The sequence below is a fragment of the Carica papaya genome, chromosome 1 (assembly GCF_054855325.1).
Source record: "Carica papaya isolate Zhongbai chromosome 1, ASM5485532v1, whole genome shotgun sequence".
NCBI classification, from domain to species: domain Eukaryota; kingdom Viridiplantae; phylum Streptophyta; class Magnoliopsida; order Brassicales; family Caricaceae; genus Carica; species Carica papaya.
In genome coordinates, this window is record NC_142309.1 from 17,070,209 (window position 1) to 17,088,860 (window position 18,652).

The window sequence follows — 18,652 nt, forward strand, 5'->3', positions numbered from 1 at the left end:
AAGATGTTCTTAATTAAGTATTCACTTAATTTGATCTGGTTTATTTAGGGAAGAAAGGTGAAGGCGCGTGTCGGTAAGCGGTGCCCAGTGTATAAAGTCCTTGACAGGTTTTGCTGGTAGCGATAGAGGAAAGTGAAATTACCTAAATACCCTTACGGAAAAGTTGAAACTTGAATTTTGGGGGTTTTAGGAATTTCGAACAAATTAATTTTAAAAAAAATATATACAAACTTTATTTACATATATCCATTTTATAATTCAATAATGTATTTTGAAAACAAACTCATTAATCAAAAATATTTTTTGATTCTTATATTAATGCATAATAAATTTTTAAAAAATTATCTAATGGTGTTATAGTATAAATGTAATACCCCAATTATTATTATTATTATTAGTATTATTTTATTTTGATTTTTTTTGTAATTTTTATATGAATATATGAATTTTTATATGGTTTTAATTTAGTTTAATTTAATTAAATAGAAATAATAATACTAATAATAATAAAAATAGGTAAAATTATTTTAGAAATTTAATTAAAAGCAATTTTGAGAAAAATGAGTGAAAATTTGGGTTACGAGAGTATTTTTAAAAGAAAATTTGAAAACCGGGGGTTAAAACACAATTTAAAAAAATTACACCACGCCAGCTGCCCGGTCAGCAGCCCCGACCAACCAAAACGCGCCGCGTGGCAGAGACGCTGACGCGGGAGGCCACTCGGAAAGGAGTCACGTGGGCGATCCGCGTGCGCGCGATAGAACGGCTGAGATCCGTTCCCGCGCGCACAGACGGCCCAGATCAAAAGCACGCACGGACGGCCCAGATTGCATGCGCATGGACGGCTCATATTGAATCGCGCACGGATAACTCAGATTGTATCGCGATGAACGGCCCAGATTCATTTTTTTTTTAATCGCAATCGGATGGTCCAAATTAAATCACGATAGATGGTTTATATTAAAAGCGGAAGGTTATAAATAATCTCATCCACACCCAAACCCTAACCCTAGCCGCCAGAGCCCTCGCCGGAGAAGACAGTCCAGCCACCAGGAAGCCGACGACCACCACCCGCTACCATACCGAAGCACTTTCCAGCCGCCAAACGAGGTAAAAATTCTCTCCTTTGCTCAGAATTCGATTTTAAACCCACCTGTGGCCAAATCGGAGCCAAAACACCAGCTAATTGGTGGAAAACGCCGTCGAAGCCCAGCGGCGCCACCGTGGATTTTCTCAATTTTTGCCTCTGATGAGGCCCTTCCCGATTCCCGTTCGATGTAATTTTTACACCATTGTGACCACCGTTCCTTCCTCTACAGGTTAACTGGAGCAAAACACCAAATCACGACTTGTGCCAGAGGAGCTGCCGCACCGGAGAGCCCCGCCGCCAGTAAGTTTCAGTTTTCGGTATTTTTTCGGTCCACCGAGGGCCCTAGGGGTGTTTTCTCACAGGAACCAATGCAAGTTCGGCCGAATTCGACCGAAAATGGCTAACTTGAGGCGGATCGCCGCCGCAAGCAGCGGCACAATCGCCGAAGCACAGCGGAGCTGCCGTGCCGGAATTTTGAAATTTGCCGAATAGGCCTCGGGTCTGATTTTTGAGTTATTTGGAATATGTGTAGGTATCGTAAGCGCGTTTCAGTTCCCGATAGAAAATTCAGTGAACTTAGGGACTGCTCGTAGGCGTAGTGAAAAAATCCAGTTTTTGACTTCGAGTCAGGTAAGGACCTCTCATCCTATTTCTTATCATGGGGTTAAAGTCTAATAAATGATAAAACTGTATTTTTATGAATTAAATAGATATACATAATTATTACGGTCGCTAATGTAGCCCAAATCGGACATATTTCTCTGTCAGTTCCTGTTTGATTTATTTTACAGTCTAAATACAGTATGGTATCTGATTTATTTATTCTAGGGTTTTGAATACATGAATAACTGTTTACTTCATTATGGCTTGATTTTGTGAATTTGATGATATGTTTCCTTTGTTGGATGCTCGTTACTTGTTTAAGTATTCATGTTTATGTGGGAAACGGAAAACTAAGGAAAAAATAGAAAATGTATGTGAATTGATAAATGGATAAGTTGACAGTCTCACTAGATATCCTAGGAGATGGGAGACGGACCAGGTCCATAGGGAACCCTACCGGGAACGTTGTCTCATACTGGATGGGATATGAAGACTTTCAATGTTTTAACGCTCATACCGGACGGGGTATTGAGGTTTTATTATTTAAGGCCCATACCGAACAGGGTATGGGGACGGCCCTGAGAATTAAGTTTGTTAAAGAAATGGTTCACGTGTAGCAAGGACCCCTATAGATCCCCACAAATACTGGTAGGCTGATAAAAAGAGGGTAACTGTTGTTTGATGATTTAAATATAAAAGTATGACATGTACTATGATACGGATTATATATGAATTTATGATATTTATGATGTTACTATTTCCATGAGTCGTTTTTATAAATCTCACTGAAGTAAGTGGACGGTAAATATTATTGATAAATAAATTTACTTTAAACTTGTGCTCCATTGGTTGTCTTTAGTTTTCTACCAACCTTTACTTATGTGACAGTGATATAGTGTGATATCTTTACTGGGCCAGTATAGCTCATTCCTTACTTAACCATTTCAAATCAGGAGGACTTGGTTCCCGAGCCCGATATACAAGAAAATGGCGAGTAGATATCTAGATGTTTATTAGTTTCTTTTATAGTCTTTCATTTCCAATATTTTCCTTTAGAGGACTTATTTTCAGTATTATTAGTACGTTTAAGTTATTGTGTAAAGGATATTAACCAGAACCTTTTATTTTGCTTCCGCACTTATATTCTTTATATACATTTCTTTTTTAAATTTTCGGGGCCATTACAATAAAACTCAAAATTTATTGACATTTTCTAAAACTTTTAATTAGAGTTTATTTTTGAATCATATATAATTTTCTATGGATTATATAAAGTAATATCTTTAATTCTTTTTATCTGCATTAGACATCACATCAATATTATATATACACATAATATGATATCTCAAGTGCTTTTAAAATTGATTATATTATAAGATGCAAGTATTTATAACTTAATTTTCAATAATAGTTTTCTATTAAACCAAAAAGTTACAAAAAAAATGTTTGTACTTTTATTTTGGAGCCAAGAATAATAGTTTTCTATTATGTGTATTTAGTATTACTAGCCACGGATTAATTTGCCACACTGGTCCTATTATAGTTGTGTATAATTTTAGCCAACAACTTAATTGATCAATACAAACAAACTTTCTTTTTTAAAAAAAAAATATATATATATATATATATCAAATATATATGTGTGTGGTTGGAGCCACGAATATTGTACTTTTCTTAATTTACTGAGTTGCATTAATTAAGTACAGACATCATAATTTAGTTTACAAGTAATGAATAAATATTTATTTGTTTGAAGTTTATAATTTATAATTTTATTTGTAAAGGTTCGAAATTTAAAAAAAAAAAGACATAAATTGAATGCGAAAGCGGAATAATAGAGTTAGGATTTACATTCTTTACACAATAGTTTAAAATACTCAATAGGGTTACGAGAATGTCTCTTCTAAAAGAATAAATGAAAAGTAAACAACTGGACATCTTAGAACGACCTTCACTAGCTTTTGAAGGAGTATGAGTTGTGAACTAGTCACAACCTTTTTGTTGATCGAGAACTGGGTCTTGGTCCTCTTGATCTGAAATAGTTAATAAAAGGGTGAGCTATATTAACCCAGTAAGAATATCACACTACTCACTGATACAGAAACTGAAGGTTAGTAAAAATCATAAAAACAACTAATTTAGCTTTTGATTTAAGCAAATTCATTTATCATAAGGAAAACTATTTATTGCATGTATTTACCATTGCGAGATTTTTAAAATTGACCTATAGAGACAATAACTCAAATAACATTTCAATCTCATATTCAAGTGAGAAATAACAATAACTTTTCCTTTTTATTTCCCTACTGGTATTAGGGGCCCATATGGATGTTCCACTACGCGTGAATCAATATTCAACATTGTTTACTAACTAGCCGTCCCTATACCCCGTCCGGTATGAGCGCCAAAAATATCATCCATCAATACTCATCCGGTATAAGACAACGTTCACGATAGGGTTACTTATGTACCACGTCTGTCCACCATCTCCGAAAATATCCAATAAGGGTACCATTCATTAATGCACATGACCAATCAATTTTTCGTTTGCATATTAATTACCAATTTTACAATCAACTGTAATCACGCAAGATAAACAATATATATATCAAGGAAGTACAATCGAATCAATTAACCATTCCAGAATATCATCATATATTTAAAGCTGTAAATTAAACCATTAGTTAAACAGAACAACAAATAAATGACTAACCGATTTCCGGCTCCATTAGTAACCTATAATTATTTTCAAAATTTTTTAAATTACACAAAATACCATATTATTGATTATTAAGCTTCAATTCCATAACAGAGAATAAGATGAGAGATTCTTATCAGAATAGGTGTTCGAAACACTGAATTTTCAGGAGTCCCGATGAATCAGGACACACCGCGTGGCAATGGACACTGACGCGGTGCCACGTGGGAAGCCATGCGGGCAATCCGCGTGCCCGCGATCGAACGGTCTAGATCTGTTCCCGCGTGTACGAACGACCTGAATGCGTTCCCTCCCCAAACACGATCGGACAGTCAGATTTAAACGCGATTAGATGGTCCAGATTAGATCGTAATGAACGGTCCAGATTAGATCGCGATGAACGACCCAGATTCACTCCATATTTAATCGCGATCAGACGGTCCAGATCAAACGCGATGAATGACCCAGATTAAATGGGGACGGATATAAATAACCCTATTCACACCAAACTATAACCCTAGCTACCAGCCACTCTCGCTGGATAAGAAGACCCAGTCGTGGGGAATGAGAGCCGCCGCCACCTGTTGCCATGCTGAAGCTACTTCCAACGGCTAAAATTTTTTTTCCTTTCCTCGGAATTCAATTTTAAACACCCTCATGGCCAAATTAGAGCAAAAAGACTAGCTGGCCGAAAAATACGGGCAAAGCTCGGCGGTGCCGCCGTGAGGAATTTCACAAAACGCCTCCGATGATGCCCTTCCCAATTCTCATTCGACGTAATTTTTCAACCATTGTGATTACGGTTTCCTTCTTTACAGGTTGACCGGAACAAAACACCCAACAACAACGTGAACTGGAGGAGCCACCACACTAGAGAGCCCCGCCATCGGTAAGTTTCAGTTTTTTATATTTTTTGGGCCAACCGAGGCCCCTTAACATATTTTTTCACAAAGATCGATGCAAAATCTGCTGAATTCGACCGAAAATGGCCAAAAATAGCCGACCCGAGGCGGACCGCAAGCGGTGGCGCCGTCGCCGGAGCACGGTGGAGCTGTCGTGCTGGAATTCTAGAATTGGCAAAAATTAGACCCTGAGGTTGATTTTGGATTTTTTGGGATATTTGTAGGTACTTATAGTGCATTTTAATTCCCAAAGAAAAATTCAGGAAACTCGGGAACCGCCAGTAGGCGCAGTCAACAGTTTAGCCTTTCGGCAATCAAATTGAATAAAAATTCCTCACCCTATTCTCTGTTATGAATTTGAAATCTAAATAAATGATAATACGGTATTTGTGTGATTTATAAAATATCTATAATTAATTAGGGGTTACTAATGGATCCAGAACCGGAAATTATTCTATATTGATGTCTGTCAATTTATTTTACAGTTTGAATGCATAATGATATCTAGTTTATCGATTTTATAGTTTTGAATGCATGTATTATTGCCTTATGTGACTACTGTTAAATTGAAAAACTGAGAGATGATTACATTCCATGATGCATATTTGTTTATTTATGTGATTACGATTGAATTGGAAAATAGAGATGGTGGACTGACCAGATACAATAGGGAACCCTATTATGAACGTTATCTCATACCGGACAGGGTATCGAGTGTAACGACTCCGAAAATACCCAAATGAAATATATAATAACTTAAGTGTGGAAGCAAAATAAAAGGTTAAGCTTTACATTCCTTACACAATAGCTTAAAAGTACTAAACAACATTACAGAATTCATTCTCTAAGAGAAACATGAGAAATAAGGAAAAAAACGAAAAATAAAAAATATCTAGCATCTACTCGCAATCTTCTTGCGGATCGGGCTCGGGAACCTGATCCTCTTGATCTGAAATGGTTACATAAAGGATGAACTAAACTAACCTAGTAAAGATATCACACTATATCACCGACACAGAAGTAAAGGCTAGTATAAAATCGAAAACCACTAATGGAGCATTAAATTTAGCAAATTCATTTATCAATCATAAAATCGTTTCTTGTTCACTTACCATAGTGGAATTTTATGGAAACAACCTGTAAGAATAATAATATCATGCAGATCAGCATTTAATGCATAATCAGCCATCATAGTACATATTATAAATCCATATTCATTATCAATAAACCAAACAATAACTACCACTATTTTCACCAGCTTGCTGGTATCCACGGGGGTTCATAGGGATGCCCCCGCTACCCGTGAACCCTTTTATTTATCATTCTCAATTATGGATCATCCTCATATCTCGTTCGGTATGAGCGCCAATTTACCAAATCTCAATACCCCGTTCGGTATGAGGGTGAAGTGGGTCGTCCCCATATCCTGTCCGGTATAAACGCCAAATTATCAAGTCTTCATACCCCATTCGGTATGAGATAATGTTCATGATAGGGTTCCCTATGTACCCGATCCGTTCACCATCTCACAGGATATCCAGTAAGGCTGCCGTTTCATCTAATCATTTAATTACACAGTTTCGTTACCGTTTAAACTTCATTTTTTTCGATTCAACAATAAACACATAAAACCAACCATACATGTGTTCAAAACCATAAAATGAATAAATAAGATACCATCATGCAGGTAAATTGTAAAAAAAATCAACAACAGCAGTAGATAATTTTTGGTTCCGGCTCCATTAGTAATTCGTAATTAATTATGCATGTTTACTAAAATCGCATAAAATACCATATTATTATTTATTTAAACTTCAGTTATATTATAGAGAATAGGGTGAGAGATCCTTACTCAATTTTGATGCCCGAAAAGCTAAGCTGTTTACTGCACCTATGGGGGCTCCTTAGGTTCCCTGAATTTTTCTCCGGGAATCAAAACGCACTAATAGTACCTATAAATATTTTAAATAAACCCAAAATCAGTCTCAGAGCCCACTCAGCCAATTTTGGAATTCTGGCACGGTGGCTCCGCCGTGCTCCAGCGAGGGTGCCGCTGTTCATGCTGGTGATCCATCTCGGGTTGGTTATTTTTGCCCATTTTCAGCCGAATTTAGTCGATTTTGAATCAATCCCTGCGAAAAACACGTTAAAGGGCCTTAGTTGGTCGAAAAAAACAAAAAACTGAAACTCACTAGCGGCAAGGCTCTCCGGTGCTACGGCTCCTCTGGCTCACGTTGCGGTTGGGTATTTTGCTTCAGTCAACTTGTAGAGAAGAAAACGTTGATCACAACGGTAGAAAACTTGTGCAAAACGGGAATCGAGAAGGGCCTCATCGGAGGCATTTTATAAAATTGCCTGTGGCGGCGCTGTCGGGCTTCGCTAGTGTTTTCCGACCAATTGGCTGGTCTTTTTGCTCCGATTTGACCACGAGTGAGCTTAAAATTGGATTTCATGTAAAAGGGGAAGTTTTTACCTTTTTTGGTGGTCGAAAAGGGTTTCAGTGCGGCGGCGGGTGGCGGCGGTCGGCTCCTCAGCGGCTGGGTCATCTTCTCTGGCGACGGCGTCTGGCAGCTAGGGTTAGGGTTTGGTGTGGATGGGGGTTATTTATATCTGTCTGCTTTTAATCTAGATCGTTCATCGCATTTGATCTGGGTCATCTGATCGCGATTAAATAGGGAGTGAATATGGATCCTTCATCGCGATCCAATATGGATCGTCCATCGCGATCTAATCTGAACCGTCCGATCAAGTTTGAATCTGACCGTTCGATCGCATTTGGGAGGGAGCGCATCCAGGCCGTTCGTGCGCGCAGGAACGAACCTCAGCCGTTCGATTACGGGCACGTGGATCGCCCACGTGGCCTCCCGCGTCAGTGTCTCTGCCACTTAGCGTGTCCTGGTTGGTCAGGGCTGCTGACCGGCCGTTTGACTTGGCAAAACTTCTCTAAATTGTATTTTAACCCCTGTTTTATGATTTTTCTTTTAAAAATACCCCTAAAACCCAAATTTTCACATATTTTCCTCAAAATTATTTTTAATTTAATCCTCTATCAATTTTATTTTATTTTTTTACTCCAAATAAAATAAAATATAATATAATAAAATAAAATAAATTAATAAAAATTATATTTATTAATTATTTAATTAAAACAAAAAATTTGTGGGTGTTACATCGAGACTTGGTAATTTGGCACTCATACCGGACGAGGTATCGAGACGACCCATTTCACCCTCATACCGGACGGGGTATTGAGGTTTAATAATTTAGTGTTCATACCGGACGGAGTATGAGGACGGCCCGTTAATTAAGAATGTTAAAAAAAAGTGTTCACGCGTAGCGGGAACATCCCTATGAACTCTTATGGATACCAACAAGTTGGTGAAAAGGGACAGTTGTTGTTTGATTTATTAAATATGGATTCGTAATGTGTGCATGTTACCGATTGCATATAAAATCATGATAAGTGCTATGTTATTATCTCTACAGGTTATTTTTATAAATCTCGCTGTGGTAAGTTGACGGTAAATAGTTTTATTATTAATAAATGTATTTGTTTAATTAAGTACTCCATTAGTTGTTTTGATTTTTTACCAACTTTTATTTCTGTGTCGGTGAGTAGCGTGATATTCTTACTGGGTTAGTGTAGCTCATTCCTTATTTAACCATTTCATATCAAGAAGACCAGGATACAAAGCCCGAGCCGCAAGAGGGCTACGAGTAGGATGCCAATTTCATTTTGTTTTCCGTTTATTTCCTTAATTTTTTATATTCCTTCAAATGGGTAATTCTCGTAATACTATTTGGGACGTTAAGTTTATATGTAAGAAATGTGAACCCTAACTATTTATTTCGTTTCCGCACTAGATTTATAATTTATTTCCTTTGAAATTTATGGAATCGTTATAATAAGGTGAGAGATTCTTATTAGAATCGGTGTTTGAAACACCGAACTTTTAACTGCGCTTACTGGTGGTCCTTGGGTTTCTTGAATTTTCTTACGGAGATTACAACACGTTTCACGTACTTAAAAATACCTAAAAAAATAAAAAATCAGTGTTAAAACCCTTTTTCGATCAATTTTGAAATTTCAGCACAGCGGCACTGCTGTGCTCCGATGACGGCATTGCTGTTTGCAGCAACGGTTTGTATTGAAGTGGCTGTTTTTGGCCAATTTTGGCCGGTTTCGACCGATTTTATACAAATTCATGCGAGAAACACATTAAGAGGTCTTAGTTGGCTGAAATAAGTCAAAAAACAAAAACCTACCAGCGGTGGAATTTTTCGGTGTGGCAGCTCTGACGGCTCACTTTCGTGGCTGGGCGTTTTTCTTCGGTCAACCTATAGAAAACATAATGGTAAATACAATGGTGAAAAAATTGCACGAAACGGGACAGGAGAAGGGGCTCATCAGAGGCGATTTTGGATTTTGTCCGCGGCAGCACCGCCAAAATATGTCCGTTATTTTCAGCTCATTTGCTGTTTTTTTTTTCCAATTTTGCCATGAGGTTGTTTGGAATCAAATTTCGAACGGATAAGAGAATTTTTACCTTTTTTGACGGTCGGAGGTAGTTCCGGCGTGGTGGCAGTTGGCTCTTTTCTCCAGTAACTGGTTCTTCTTCTCTAATGGGAGGTTGGCGATTAGGGTTTGGGTTTGGTATGATGCGAGATATTTATACCCGTCTCCCTTAAATCTGAACCATTCATCTCGTTTAATCGCGACCATCTAATCACGCTTGAGGAGGGAACGGATTCAGGCCGTCCACGCGCGTAGGAACGCATCCGGACCGTTCGATTGCGGGTACATGGATTGCCATCGTGGCCTCCCGCGTGGTACCAAGTCAGCATGCCTTGCCACGCGAAGCGCTCCGATTCGTCGGGGCTGCTGACTGGGAAGTTCTACGTGGCGTAATTTTCTTTAGTTGCGTTTTAACTCCCAGTTTTCGATTTTTCTTTCAAAAATACTTCAGAACCCAAATTTTCATATCTTTTTTTCCAAAATTATTTTCAATTTAACTTTCAACCTAATTTTTTCCTAATTTTACATTAAACAAAATTTATAAATTTAAAAGTTATATTTTTATACATTTTTTTAAAACTTTAAAATTAATCCCAAACTAAATTTTCGGTCCGAGTATTACATTATTAAATACGTAAAAGTTATTAATGTATTATAAATGAATAATAATTAATTTATTTAAATATAATTTATTAATATATTTATTGAACTTCAGTCATCACCTTAAATTTTACCTCAATAAACTATGATATATATATTCTATAACCAATTAAATTTCTTAAATTAAAATAGTTGCTAAATATTAAAAAATTTAATGCAATTTTTTATAATTAGAAAAAAAAAATTATAATTACTTGTATTTAATTCTAATAATAACTTCTACGGGATTTATTTTTCAAATACGATATAAATGATAGAATTAATATTTTAAATAAATTCAGATAAAACTGGTTTGATAAATTTTGTAATTTTTTTTGTTTATTAAAAAATAGCTGCAAATATTATAAAATAAAAAATAAACGTATTTTATAAATGTTTTATCCTGAGTGATGAATAATATATATTTTTCTAATCAATAAAAAATAATAATCATTAAAAAGGTGATAAAATAAATTAGATTACAAATTTAAAGAAAAAAATAAAATAAAATACCTGGGTGGTAACTTAGTAATGCAAAGAGAATAATAGTTATGTCACCCAAATTTGAAGAGTAGCCAATCATCACACGTGACAGAGCTATTATTGGTTTTATAACTTGGCAGGCTTCTGGCCTACCAACCATGTTATTTTTATGGCAATTGAAATTTTTTATTAAAAGATAATTGAATGAGGTTGTAAAATAAAGAATATATATACAATTTGATTTAAAATTACTCCAACAGTTGATAATTATCTCAATCCCAGTCCCAATTAGATGAATGTATTAAAGTATAATAGTCTTAAAAATTAGATGATCATATTGATGATAATTATTTATACAATTATTATGTATATAAGTAAATAATTATTCATATAATTATACACTTATAGTACATGTAAGTGAAAAAAAAAAATTACTTATAATATTAAAATTCTCTTTGTACTATGTGAAAATGTTCAAAACTTTCTCTTATATTATTTTTTATTTTCTAAATTTTATCTATACTTTTAAAAAGAGAGAAAATTCTTTATCTTTATTAATTTTTTATCACATCATTTTGTATATTGATGTCACATGTAACATGTCAAACTACGTATAAATTTATTTTAATTTGTAGTCATTATTTATTCAAGTCAATATTTTTAAAATAATAATATTAGTAATTAATTAATTAATTTTAATTTTTTATTTAATAAGACGTAAACAATTGTTATACTTTCAATCGACAATAATTCTTGATATAGATAAAAAAAAAAAGACTATCATCTTAAATTTGAGGACGAACTTGTAAGAATTTAGTAAAGAAACATTAGTATTGCTCATATCAGAGTTCAAGATAACAATTATTATATTTTTCTAATAAAAAATAAGAATAAACATAAAATAATGCATATTTTTTAGTAAAAAGAAGAAGATTAATTAAAAATTAATTAATATTTTGATATTATTATTTAAAAGCACTGATATGAGTAATTATACAACACCAATACGACACCTATTTCAATAATCTTTTTTTAAAAAATATAAACTAATTTAACATGATACATACTATATTAATATAGAAAAATAATATGTTTGAAAATTAAAAAATACAAAAAAATTTGTCTCAATTTTGAATACCATAGATATTTTAAATAAAAAAAATAGTACAAAAAAATTTCCGAATATCTTTCTATAAGACAAGTAAATTTTGATGTTTTAATCTAAATTAATTTGAGCAAAATTGTAAAAATTGTTGACAACTTTGGAAGAAAATTAAGTAATCGACTTTGTATAATTTTCTCAACATAAAAGGAGATGAAATTTAATTTTATAAGAAGATTTATCTTTAAAAAATTTTATTTGAGAAAATATGATAAGCAAAAAAAGTCAGTAAATTATGATTAATATCAAATAGGAAATTCATCTAACTCATATAACACTTCAAATTGTAAACTTATGCATGAACTGTTGACTATAAAATTATTTTTGTAACACCCGAATAAAAATAAAATTTTTTTATTTATTTATTTTTATTCTTATTTATTTATTTGAATTTTTTTAATTTAATTCAATAAAAATAAAAATAAAAATAATGATAAAATTGGGTAAAAATATTATTTGGATTTAATTGAAATTGATTTTGGAAAAAAGGGGTGAAAATTTAGATTCTGGGGGTGTTTTTGAAAAGAAAATCAGAAACCGTGGGTCAAAAGGATTTTTTAAAAAGTTGTGCCACGTCAGCAGCCACGTCAGCGGCCCGGTCAGCAGCCCCGGCCAACCAGAACGCGTCGCGTGGCAAGGCAACGTTGACCAGGGAATGGGCCACGTGGGTGATCCGCGTGCGCGCGATCGAACGACCCAGATCCGTTCCCGCACACACGGACGACCCAGATCAAACGTGCACACGGACGGCCCAGATTCACGCGCACGGACGTCCCAGATTCAATCAGGCACGGACGGCCCAGATTGCATCGCGATGAACGGCCCAGATTTAATCTCAATTAAATCGCGATCGAACGACCCAGATTCAATCTTGATGGACGGTCGAGATTAAAAGGCAAAGGGTATAAATACCCCCACCCACACCTGACCAAAGAAACCCTAACCGCCAGTGCTCGTCGGAGAAGAAGAACCAGACGCCGGAGGAGCCGGCTGACGCCACCCGCCGCCGCACCGGGGAAGTTTTCGACCGCCGATCGAGGTTGATCGGAGCCAAACATCAAAATGCGACTCACACGGGAGGAGCTGCCGCACTCGAGAGCACCGCCGCCGGTAAGTTTTGGTTTTTCGTAATTTTTTGGCCCACCAAGGGCCCTAGGGTTGTTCTATCGCAGGGACCGATGCAAGCGTGGCCGAAAACAGTCAACCCGAGGTGAATCACCGTCGCCGGAGCACGGCGGAGCCGCCGTGCCGGAATTGTGATATTGGCCGAAAAGGGCCCTAGGTCTAATTTGGGATTTTTTGGGGCACGTGCAGGTACCAGTAGTGCGTTTCAGTTCCCCGGAAAAAATTCAGAAAAAATTAGGGACAGCCTGTAGGCACACTGTAGAGCCGTATTCAGACCCCGAAACAAGTAATGATCCCTCACCCTATTTCCTATCACGATATTAAAGCTAAATAAATAATTAAACTGTACTGTGTGACTTTATAAATGTGTAAGTGATTAAGGTTGCCAATGGAGCCCGAGTCTGATACAATGTTGGTCTGTTATTGTTTGATCTAATTTTCAGTATTAAATGCAGCATGATGTTTGATGTAACTACGTTATGGTCTCGTATGTATGGATCGTGGTTTCTTTTATTATGGTTTGTATGATGATGAATCTGATACTGTGTTGTCTTGTTTGGTGTCCATTACTGGTTTACATGTTGTGTGTGCTTGGATGATTGAAACTAAGAAAAATGGTAAAAAGATCATGTGAATTGATAAGTGGATAATGTGGACAGCCTGACTAGATATCTTGGGAGATGGTGGACGGACCGGGTCCGTAGGGAACCCTATCGGGAACGTGGTCTCTCATACCGGACGGGGTATGGAGACCTTATGTGTTTTGGCGCCCATACCGGACGGGGTATTGAGGTTCATAGTTTTGGTGCCCATACCGAACAGGGTATGGGGACGGCTCTGGAATCAGGTTATAAATGTTAAGGGTTCACGGGTAGCGGGACCCCTATGGATCCCCATGGATACCAGTAGGCTGGTAAATGAGGAAAATATGTTGTTTAATGATTGAAATGCAAAGGTGTGGTAAGTATTATGTTATACAGTTCATATGATTTCATGATGATGATAATGTTATTGCTTTCATATGTTGTTTTATGGATCTCACCGAGGTAAGTGGACAGTAAAGGATTTTATTACTGATAAAAGAATTTGTTATAAATTATGCTCCATTGGTCTTTTTTGTATTTTCTACCCACCTTTACCTCCGTGGCAGTGAGATAATGTGATGTCTTTACTGGGCTGGTGTAGCTCATTCCTTATTTAACCATTTCAGATCAGGAAGACATTGTTCCCGAGCCCGTTCCGTAGGAAGACAGCGAAGGGGACGCCTAAAGATTCCGTAGCTACATTTATAGTTCTTATTTTCGAGTATCTCTCTATTAGTTAGTTTGTTCTTTTATATTTCGAGCACGTTTTTAGTTTTTGTGTAAGGGATGTTAATCAAAATTTTTATTACGCTTCCACATTTGACATTTTTAATACATATATTTCATTTTAAATTTTCAGGGCCGTTACAATTTTTTAAAAAAACAATGCCAAATAATGTGATCAAAATTTTTGTAGAGCTAAACCAATGTACTCTCATGTTATGTAACGCCCAAATAATTTCAGCATTTTGTTATTATTTTTATTAATTTTATTTATTTAGTTTAATTTTAAAAAAAGTCACGTCAGCAGCCACGTTAGCGGTCCAGTCAGCAGCCCTGGCCAACCAGGAACTGCCGCGTGGCAAGACCATGTCGACCAAGGAACGAGCCACATGGGCGATCCGCGTGAGCGCGATCGGACGGCCCAGATGCGTCCCCGCGCGCACGGACGGCCCAGATCAAGCGTGCGCACGGACGGCCCAGATGCAATCGCACAGACGGCCCAGATGCACGCGCACGGACGACCTAGATTCAATCAAAATGGACGGCTGAGATCAAAAGGTAAAAGGGTATAAATAGAACCCCCACACCTGACCACAAAAACCCTAGCCGCCTGCCCTCGCCGGAGAAGACAAACCAGACGCCGAAGGAGCCAGCCGCCGCCACCCGCTGCCGCACCGGGGAGTTTTTCGACCGCCGATCGAGGTAAATTTCATACCCCCGACTCATTTTTCCACGCTGAGTTCCCCTGTGGCCAAATTGGAGCCAAAATCCCAGCCAAACGGCCGAAAAACACGGCCGAAACCTAGCGGCGCCGCCGCGCCCCTCCTTGGTTTTTGCCTCCGATGAGGCCCTTCCCAGCCTCTGTTTGATGCAATTTTTATATCACCGTGATCACCATTCTTTTCTCTACAGGTTGATCGGAGCCGAATCACCAAAACAAGAACCTCTCCGGAGAGCCGCCGCACCCGAGAACACCGCCGCCGGTAAGCTTCAGTTTTTCGCAATTTTTTGGCCCCCCAAGGGCCCTAGGGTTGTTTTATCACAGGGACCGATGTAAGTGTGGCCGAATTCGGCCAGAAACGGCCGAAAACGGCCAACCCGAGGTGAATCGCCGCCGTGCCAGAATTGCGATATTGGCCGAAAGGGGCCCTGGGTCTAATTTGGGATTTTTTGGAACACGTGCAGGTACCAGTAGTACGTTTCAGTTTCCCGGAAAAAATTCAGGAAAAATTAGGGACAGCCTGTAGGCGCACTGTGGAGCCGTGTTCGGACCCCGAAACGAGTAAGGACCCCTCACCCTATTTTCTATCACGGTATTAAAGTTCAATAATGATAAAACGGTATTTCTTGAATCAACGAATGTGTGAAATTGCTTAAGGTCGCTAATGGAGCCCGAGTCTAGTGTGTTTGTCGGTTAACTATTATTTGGCCTATTTTACAGTTTTAAATGCAGTATGAGGTCTGATGTTTTCATTTCATAGTTTCGTGTGCATGTTTTACTGTTTTATTGATTATGGGTTGAATGACTGAGAAACCGATGCTGTATGTTGTCTTGTTTAGCATAAATTACTGTTTTGTTTGTTTGTGTGTGAATTGATGATGCTAACTGAGGAAAAAGGGAATGAAAGATTATGTAAATTGATAATTGTACAATGTGATCAGCCTGACTAGATATCCTAGGAGATGGTGGACGGACCGGGTCCGTAGAGAACCCTACCGGGATTGTGGTCTCTCATACCGGACGGGGTATTGAGGTTTATAGTTTTGGTGCCCATACCAGACGGGGTATGGGAACGACCCTGGAATCTGATTACAAGTGTTAAGGGTTCACGGGTAGCAGGACCCCTATGGATCCCAATGGATACTAGTAGGCTGGTAAAAGAGGAAAAATATGTTGTGTAATGATTGAATTACAAAAGGCGTGATAAATATTATGTTATACAGTTTATATGATTTCATGATGATGATAATGTTATTGCTTTCGTATATTGTTTTATAAATTTCACCTAGGTAAGTGGATGGTAAAGGTTTTATTATTGATAAAAGGATTTATTGTAAATTATGCTCCATTGGTCTTTTTGTATTTTCTACCCACCTTTACCTCCGTGACGGTGAGATATCGTGATGTCTTTACTGGGCTAGTGTAGCTCATTCTTTATTTAATCATTTCAGATCAGGAAGACATTGTTCCCAAGCCCGTTCCGCAGGAAGATGACGAAGGGGACGCCTAAAGACTCCATAGTCATATTCATAGCTTTTACTTTCGAGTTTCTCTTTTAGTTAGTTTGATCTTTTATATTTTGAGCACGTTTTTGGTTTTAGTGTAAGGGATGTTAATCGAAATTTTGACTTCGCTTCCGCATTTGACATTTTTAATACACATATTTCATTTTAAATTTCCAAGGCCGTTACATGTTAAGTTTTATCTTACAAAATATAAATGATGTAACACCCAACAACTTTTTTCTTTTATTATTTTATTTTTATTTTTATTTTTATTTAATTTGAGATTTTGTTTATTTTATTTTATTTAATAATTAATTTATAATGTTTTAATTTAATTTAATAGAAATAATAATAATAAAATATGGTAAAATTATTTTTGGGATTTAATTGAAATTGATTTTAGGAAAAAGAGATAAAAATTTGGATTATGTGGGTGTTTTTGAAAAGAAAATCGAAAACCGGGGGTCAAAACGTAATTTAAAAAAATGGTGCCATGTCAGTAGCCCGGTCAGCAGCCCCGGCCAACCAGGACACGCCGCGTGGCAGGAACGCTGACGCGGGAAGCCACGCGGGACGGAGACACATGGGCGATCTGCGTGCGCGCGATCGGACGGCCCAGATCCGTTCCCGTGCGCACGGACGGCCCAGATGAAAAACACGTATGGACGGTCCAGATCTCACGTGTGCAGACTGTCCAGATTTGATCACGCACAAATGACTCAGATCGCATCACGATGGATGACCCAGATTTATTTCCAATTTAATCGCAATCGGACGGTTCAGATTAAATCATGATGGACGACTCAGATTAAAAGGAAAATATTATAAATAATCGGATCCATACCCAACCTCAAACTCTAACCGCCAGAACCCTCGCCAGAGAATACGACCCAGCCACCGGAGGAACCGGCCACCTCCACCCGCCGCCGCATCGGAGGATTTTTCGGCCGTCAAACAAGGTAAAATTTCTCCCATTGGCTCGTTTTTCGATGCTGAACCTCCCTGTGGCCAAATCGGAGCCAAACCACCAGCCGATTGGCTGAAAAATACTGCCAAAGTTCAGCGGTGCCGCCGCGAATTTCCTCGATTTTTGCCTTCGATGAGGCCCTTCCCGGTTCCCATTCAATGTAATTTTTATACCACTGTGACCACCGTCCTTTTCTCTACAGGTTGACTAGAGAAAAACACTAAATCGCAACTCGCGCCGGAGGAGCCGTCGTACCCGAGAGCTTCGCCGTCGATAAGTCTCAGTTTTCTGAAATTTTTTGGCCCACCGAGGGCCCTAGGAGTGTTTTATCACAGGAAACAATACAAGTTTGGCTGAATTTGGCAGAAAACGGCCAACCCGATACGGATCGCCGCCGTGGGCGGTGGCGGCATCGCCAGAGCACGACAGAGCTGCCGTACCGAAATTGGCCAAAAGGGCCCTGAGTATGATTTAGGATTTTTTGGGGACATGTGCATGTACCAGAAGTGTGTTTCAGTTTTTGGAGAAAAATTCAGAGAATGTAGGGACTGCCCATAGGCGCAGTGAGAACCCGATTTCAGACTCCAAAACAAGTAAGGATCTCTCACCCTATTTCCTATCACAGCATTAAAGCTTAATAAATGATTAAACGATATTTTATGAATTTATAGATATGTATAATTAATTAAGATTGCTAATGGGGCCCGAACCTGATGTATTTGTCGGTCTGTTTCTGTTTGATGTATTTTACAGTCTAAATGCAGTATGGTATCTGATTATTTATTCTGTGATTCCGTGTGCATGAATAACTGTTTAATCTATTATGGTTTGAATTATTGTGAACCCGATGTTGTGTTGCCTTGTTTGGTGTACGTTGCTGGTTTACGTATTTATGTTAATTGAGTAATTGAGACTAAAAAAAATAAGGATGGTA